This window comes from Podarcis filfolensis (assembly GCF_964270895.1).
Source record: "Podarcis filfolensis genome assembly, chromosome: 1".
In the NCBI taxonomy this organism is placed as follows: Eukaryota; Metazoa; Chordata; class Lepidosauria; order Squamata; family Lacertidae; genus Podarcis; species Podarcis filfolensis.
Genome location: NC_139604.1, coordinates 18955407 through 18963804, shown reverse-complemented (window position 1 = coordinate 18963804; position 8398 = coordinate 18955407).

The window sequence follows — 8398 nt, the reverse complement described above, 5'->3', positions numbered from 1 at the left end:
GCTAGTTTCTAGTATCGGTGTCATGTTTTCTGCCATGAGCAATGTCAAGCCAGCCCTTGCACATGACAGGCAGGTTACTCTATGGCCAGAAATATCACGTGGCATAGCTTTGCTGGGAATGTATCGCTTCCAACTTCAAGTTGTGGGTTGCCTGCTAGAATACACCTCCCTGCATGAAGAAAACAAAGAAATCAGGGAAAGCAGCCCTTTTGCACATGCGAGAAGGTGTTTGTTTTAGATAAGGAAATGAGGGAGGGGAAACAATACCCACTTGCAGTGTGAGATGATAGGGTCTTAACAGTGTGCTACTGCATGATGACTGAATATGCAGTGTAAATTCTTTCAGGGGAGGGGTTTAAAACACTGCTATTGGATACAGTGGAATCATCTTTGAGTCTCAAGGTGCTTTCAGGCAGGTGCTTACTGTGGGATGAATGCTTCCCTTGCAAAAAAAGGTAAAGGACCCCTGGACGGTTAAGTCCAGTCAAAGGCGACTGGGGTGGCGGCGCTCATCTCGCTTTTCTTTTTTTAAAAAAAATAATATTTATTACTTTTAAAACTTACAAGAAAAAAGAGAAGAATAAAGACAAGGAAAAAAAACAAAAGAGAGAAAAAACAACAATACAATACAATATATAAACAATACAAAACGCAACCTTAACACATTAAACTAAACAAAACAAAACAACAATTTAAAAACATACATCATACCATTTCAATACTCTATCTTTCATTCCCTTGTTTCATCGACCTCCTCTCACCTCCCTTTTTGTATTCCACTTCTGTTAATTGTTTCAGCAATTCCTTTCCATCTTTCTCTATTTTTTGTCATATAAATATCTTAACATATTTTTAACCTTATTTTCCATTAATGCTAAAGTACTTATTTATGCTTAACTCCTTATAACATTTCTACTAAAGCCATAAAATTTCATTCCAACATTTTTCTAACACTCATTAATTTTACAGTATTTCTATATATAAACTTTAAACTTTTCCAATCTTCTTCCACCATCTCTCCTCCCTGGTCTCGGATTCTGCCAGTCCTTTCCATCAATTCCATATAGTTCATCAACCTGGAGATCTTCTGTCCGAGGCTCTTAACTCTTTTCCAAGTCCCTTCTGCAGGTCTTCTTCATATTCTTTGATGCTGAAGAGCAGATCTCAGGGAGACTCCAACCTAACAATGCTTTTATTCCTTCTCAACAGGTCAGCCAACTTTCCATAGTTAAAACTAAGGTCCATATAATATTTCAGGACATGTTTCAAAATTCCTCCAAATCCAAAGGCCCCCACAACTCCAATCACCTCCTAACCCAAATCCAGGTCCCAACGGTCAGTAAATCCCTGCATTAAAGGATCTATCCAACTTTCCTTCTCCAGTCCAAGCAGGGCTCCGACCCTCAAAATCTGGTTTTTTCTATATTCAATCATAAAAGGCCTCAACTTATAGACCTCAATTTGCCTCTGTAAGGCTGAGGCCCCCACTTGTATTACTTTAGGTTCAACAACAACAACAACTTTCTCCTTCGTCTTCTCCCCAATTTGTCCTGTCGAAGTAGATTCCTGTGTCGAATCCTGAATAATTTCTGTATTGATGTTCACTTTTTGTCCCAAGTTATCAATTTTAGTAGTCATAACATCCATCTTCTTGTGGAGCTGTTCCAGCGAATAGCTTATCTTACAAAATGCAGTCACTAAGGCTTCGTCTGTCGACATTCTTAAGTGGTCCAAGGTCAATCTCTGATTCTCACAGTTTCTTATCTTGCAGCTGGAGATTCCCCAGCTCCACTCTTGTAACAGTTTCAAAAACTCCCTCTAGAGGGAAACAGTCTCCACTTGTATCAATCCATTCAAGCACAGTTTAAGCAATAAAATTAGTTTCAATTTTCAGTTACTTTTCCTCCTTTTAAAACGCAGAAGAGGACAATGGAAACAATATATTTCTCTTATTTAGCTAGCTGTCAACATACGTTCTGTTCACAGTCAGTGAACTCTCCCAAGACGTCAATCTTCCTGGCAGCCCGTTTCCAGGTTCAGAGAGGTGGTAATTTGATTTTCATCACTCTCTCCTGCAGGGTTACTAGGTCCAAAATTTCCCCCCTCTTCCCCTGCTTCCAAGGGGGGGTTTAATGATTTTAACCGATGGAAATTTAATCCTTTACGAAAGGCTTTCCAAGACTTTAGCTTGCAGCATCTTTGCTTCAGTCTATTTACAAAAGAGGAAGGCGGACTTCCTGTTTGAAACCTTCCCGTTTCAGTGCCAAATTAAAATGTTTAAAGATCCAATTTTCCCTTCTACTCACGGGTAGTTGTTTAAAGTCCAATTGTCCACAGGAAAAAGTCAGTGCTCTCCGGCAACAGCAATGCGGCTTCACTCCGTGAAAGAAGCAGTCAATTCGAAGCACCGCTCCACTCACCCCACGTCGCTCCGGATCCCCGAAACCAGGTTTCCCCGCGAGTAGGGGAGGCGCAAAAGGTGCCAGCCGAATCCCACGTCCACAGGCTTCTCCTGCCTGTGGTTTTTAGTGGGTCTCCGCCTTCACCGTGGCGACCAGACCCTGATTTCCACGGAGCGGATCCTCCTGATCAGAGGAATTCCGCCATTGCCGGAGGCGCTAACCCGGAAGTCTCACTCATCTCGCTTTTCAGGCCAAGGGAGCCGGCATTTGTCCACAGACAGCTTTCCGGGTTATGTGGCCAGCATGACTAAACCGCTTGTGGCGCAACGGAACACCATGATGGAAACCAGAGTGCACGGAAACGCCGTTTACCTTCCTGCCGCAGCAGTACCTATTTATCTACTTGCACTGGAGTGCTTTCGAACTGCTAGGTTGGCAGGAGCTGGGACAGAGCCATGGGAGCACACCCTATACTGTGGATTCGAATTGCCAACCTTCCAATTGGCAAGCCCAAGACACTCAGTGGTTTAGACCAGTGTTCCCCAACCCCCGGGCCGCGGACCGGTGCCGGTCCGTGGATCAATCGGCACCGGGCCGCCCAAGGAACTTCAAATCATTTCACTGTGCGGGCGGCCGAGGCGCAGAACATTGCGCCCTCTCAAGCCCGCCCATTGTGTGACAATAGCGAATGAAAATTCGCTATTGTTACACTGATGCTCCTCCTGGCCAATCGGAGCGGGTCCTCACGCTTCCTGATTGGCCGAAAGGCAAACCTCATGCCATTGGCCGAGGAGGAGGCGCCACGGGAGGACTGAGGACTCGAGGTTGGAGACTCGGGGACTGAAGAGAAGCTGCTGTGAGGTAAGTGCACGGAGGGGGGGACTCAGCACTATCAAAAGGAAAGAGGAGCAGCAATGGTTTTATTAGAATGCCCTCTCATTCACCCAGGCCTATTGCACTTATTTAGGTCAACAACTCCTGGGTCGAATGTGTTTGTGCGGGTTCAGGCATAAGTGCACGGAGGGGGGTCGGGGGTTCTCTGCTATTGAGGAGACTCAGCACTATGGCACGATGATCTCTGTATTGAAAGGGGGAATGCTGGGGCATCTCTGTATTGAAAGGGGAACCCTGGCATCTCTGTATTGAAAGGGGGCACAGTCATCTTTTGTGATATATATATATATTTCACTACGTTCGAGACAACAACTCTGCCGATGTTCTGGATTAAAGTCATGGCGGAATACCCTGAGATTGCCACCACAGCATTTAAACCCCTATTGTCATTTCCGACAACCTATCTGTGTGAAGCGGGGTTTTCTGCAGTGACAGCAACCAAAACAAAACAACGGAATAAACTGGACATAAGCAACACACTTCGGGTGTCATTGTCTCCTATTACCCCCAGGTGGAACCGTCTCGTTGCAAAGAAACAAGCTCAGGGTTCTCGTTGATTTGGCATTCTAGTGAGTTAAATAAAATAAATCACTTTATATTCATTTTTTGGTGTAGCTGTATTTTATTTTGAAGGCATGTTTAAATACAATTAAATTAAAATTATTAAATCAAAACAAGTGGGCCACGGAAAAATTATCAAACATTTACCGGTCCGCGGCGATAAAAAGGTTGGGGAGCACTGGTTTAGACCACAGCGCCACCCGTGGCTTGCTTCCGATGCAAGCAAATTTAGGGCAGTGTCTGCACAGCGTTTATTTAGGATTTACCCTTTCTGAAAGGGGAGGCTCGGAGAAGTTTTTATAACTATAGTCAATGACCCATTTGCAATATCTCAACAACCTGTCTTCAAATTAAGCCATCCAAACACCCTCACTGAGTGATAAACATAGAATTATAGAGTTGGAAGGGACCATAAGGCTCATCTGGTCTGTCCCTTGCAATGTAGGCATCTTTCATGCAATGTGGGACTTGAACCCGTGACCCGAGATTGAGTCTCGTGCTCTGTCCTCTTGGATATCACGGTGAGGACATAGGTGCTTCACATCGTTCACGGCAGCCAAAGCAAAAATATATGAAGAAATGATTTGGCTGTATATTTCAGGCTACTCAAAATGTATCCTGTTTCCCTTTCTCTTCTAATTTCCATTGCAGTTATTACCCTCACTTCCAGTCATTTCAGTTTTATGAGGCGACTCAAAGGAAATGGTGACAGTCATTAGATGCTTTGTAAGTCAACAACGTACATGGAGCCATCAAAGCAAAAATAGAATTATTATTCCATTGTCTTATTTTTTATCAGAAATACTCCCCAGGACAAGAATATGGAAAACCTCACAAATAATTTTAGGGAAGCATATGTAAAACGACTATGTCCGACTACTGCTACATTTACTTAGGACAGGCAAAGTACAGTACCATCATAAGTCAGATACTTAAAATATTTTACATATTGTAATAGAATTTTTGTTGGTTTGGAAAATGAACATCCCCTATGTATATTCCTAATTGCACTACTGTTTGGTTCCATTTGGTGTTTGCATTTGGTTTTCTTGGGGTCGGTACTGACCTGACCTTGAATAAAAACCAGATGTCTGTCTGTCTGTCTAGCAGCCAGCCAGCTTTTAATAATAATAATAATAATAATAATAATAATAATAATAATAATAATAAAAAAGATCAACAGCCTGATCCTATGCATATGTGAAGAAACAGCTATAGTTCAGGTTCAATCCTTCCAAAAGCATTGAAATATCCCTTATCTGGAACCTTGGAGAGCCACAATCAGCCACAACAACTAGATGATACTGACCTACATGAACCAATGGTCTGACTCACTGTAAAGGCAGCTTCTGATGTACCTGGAAGAAAGTCCCACAATTGTTTGACATTTAAAAATGCTTTTAAAAGTTTTTGGAAGAGGATAAAAATAATAGCTCACATCAATTTATTTTGGCATCGTGCTGTGCCAGAAAAAGTCATACGGCTGATTACCAAAGGAAAATATATAAGTGTATGCAACATGCTGTTTTTCTTTGGTCTGCGTGCTACTTTGGACTGCATTGCCTAGAAGGACTAGGCGAAAGTGTACAAAAGTGCTTATCTAATGACATTTTGACTGACAGTTGTTTTTTGTAAAAAAAATTATTTCCTAAGTAGGGCCCAGCCCTCATAGTCAATTTCCTCCAGCAATATCTGGTAAGGATCAGATAAGGCTATGCAGCTTTCCATAGATCGCGGGGCACCGTCTTCGACTTTCTCGAGCAGCCAACAACAAAGTCGAGCAGATGTTATTGCCATCGCACAGGAAACTCTGTTCCCGCTTGTGTTCAGCAAAGCACAAACGCAGGAAGAGTGTCGGGTTGGTTAAAACCTAATGAAGGTTTGCTGAGATGTATTCAGCTAATAACATATCATGCGTCCGATAAGGTTTGACAGCTAAGGTGCCACCCAACATGTTGATGCAGGCACGTGAAGAAAGCATCGATCTACTCGGATATTCTCCTTGTGTACAATTAACAACTGGAGGGAGGGAGAGGACCATGCTGCTAGACCCATCTCACGTCCAGCTTTTGCACGTAGACATAGCATAACACAGTGGGTTGGGCTGCTGTGTGAGTTCAGCAACAGGGCAATGAGACCAGGGCAAACTATTCTCCCTCTCCTTTGACCTAAGAAGTTACCAAACTCTAAAGCAATTAATTCAACAAACAAATATATTCAGGTAGGAAGCCAACTGGGGTATCCATTGAAGGAGTTCCCTTTGGGGCTCCCTGGCTGGTATCTCCCGCCATTTTTCTGCATCTAGCTAGTCCATGACATTGCCTTACTGTAAGGTGGAGCATCTCCACCCCCATTGTTCTGCCCGGGCACTGAGGTCCAGCGCCGAGGGCCTTCTGGCTGTTCCCTCACTGCGAGAAGTGAGGTTACAGGGAACCAGGCAGAGGGGGAAGGATGAAATCTTTTAATATGATTAGTGGTAAATTAGATTTTGAGGATTCTTTTGGCAAATCATCTATAATTCACAAATACTGTCCCATAATGACATTTTAGCTGATAGCAGCTGAAAGTTTGATCACCGACAGGTGCAGTGTCATCCAACCCAAAAAGTGGGTTGGAAAAGTGGAAATAAACAACCATTGATTTTTCTTCCTGAACACCGAAGGGACAATTTTCTATTTTGTTGATGCGCAGGGAAGCAAAGTTGTACGAGTCGCTGTTTTGCTCCTGTCAATTACATTATCTCATCCAGGGAGGACTCTTGGATCAATGCTCCATCGGCTGGAGGAATATATTTATTATTGACAAAGTAACACATTTATCTCTGCCCAGAGTCAGCTGCATTGAGACACTGGCTCCTTCTCTTTCGACATCCATGCAAACTGATTGCTTTCCTAGGTACACAAAGTGCACACACACACACAACTGAAGATGGCTTCTGAACCTTTCGTGCCTCCAATGGCTTGCAGAATGAAGGGTTGGGAGGTGCAAATAAATGTATTGTTTATCTAGCTCTCTGATATTTTGCATTGTTATAAAGACTTAATAATACAAAAAAAAAAACATTGCCAGAGATAAGGCAGTATTTGGGGTGTTGGTGTATTCAGGTGTTTAAGTCATATAACCCAAAGCTCCCCCCTTCAAGTGAAATGATTAACATTAATACATAGCATGTGTTAATATTCCATCAGATAAAATAGGTGGACCAAGCACCAGGTGTTTCACTTCATTCTTATGGTCTGAACACAGGCCTTTTGTTCCTCTGCACCTGGGTAGAAGGTGTTGCCCAACTAACTTACTTGCTTTCAAAGCCGCCGCAGCTGCGACCCTTGGCATTGTTGTGCCAGTAAGAAACATTGGCAGTGGCATGGTCTGCAAGGAGAATAGACCCTGGCATTCTCATGAGGATGCCAGGGGCTGGGCAGAGGAGTAGTAGTAGTGGATCCTGACCCTTCCAGGGAGGAGGAAGAGGAAGACAGTATAGATTTACAACAGGAGGTCATAGCTCAGAGACAGATGTGGGGAAAAGTTGGGAAGTCATGGGAGAGCCAGAACAGCTGGCTGACGCGTTGTCACTAGAAAGCATTCCAGACCCTCCATCTCCCGGAACCTGGCGAGCCTTGAAAGTAGGAGAGCAAAGAGCTTGGAGACAGAGGGCACGTAGTGTCACACGTAGAGGAGGTGATGGTGATGACGAATGAGGAAGTGGGAGAGAAGTGGGGTGGAGATTCACTCGGGAACACGCCATTATCCAAGAAGCTGGGTTCTACAGCCTCTCTCTGTAAAGTTTGAAATAAAAAAGGACTGTAAGGAACTTTTCCTTGTCTTTATACTTTCCCAGGCAACTAGCCAGGAGCTGCTGACAGCACCCTGGCAGAGGGATAGGGAAGTATTTGTGTGATACGCCAGGAGAAGGCAACATTTCCCCAAGGAACTTGGTAAATTGACACCGTGGTGGAATCTACGCACATATAAAAAAAACGCTGTGAAGGTGCTTTAAAAAAAAAAAGTTTTGAAAAATACATTGTGTTTGCCATAGCTTGCCGTCACCATCTAGTGTCACATTTGCATATTGCACTTTGCAAGACACTTCAAACGTTTTATTGGCGGCTGTATAGCTTAGTCCCATGTCACTATACTGACTGTCTATGTCAGGTACCTTGGCACCTGTGTTTAACATTGCACAGAAAGCAAAACAGGATTCCTCCAGAGACCTGAGTGTTCACAGTTCCGTAGAGTTGACTTGGGGAGTCACTTGCTAGTTTGTCAAGGAGATCTGAGACTCTTCTCAAAGTGAGGTTCCTATGATGCTTCATTGTACAGCTTTCATCACTCTCCAAAATGCTAGAGCCACGACCCCCTTTCCTCAGGGTATCTCCACACCTAGGACTAAAAGTTGCTGCACTCAAAGTCCTCTGTTTTAGCCCTCCATGCTTTAAGTCTCCTTTTCTCTTTGCTGCCTCTGAGGTTGTGTCTCTCCCCCACCCCCCAAACCTTCATTGTTTGCCACTGCTGTGTTCTGTATGGCCATTAATGAAGCAGCC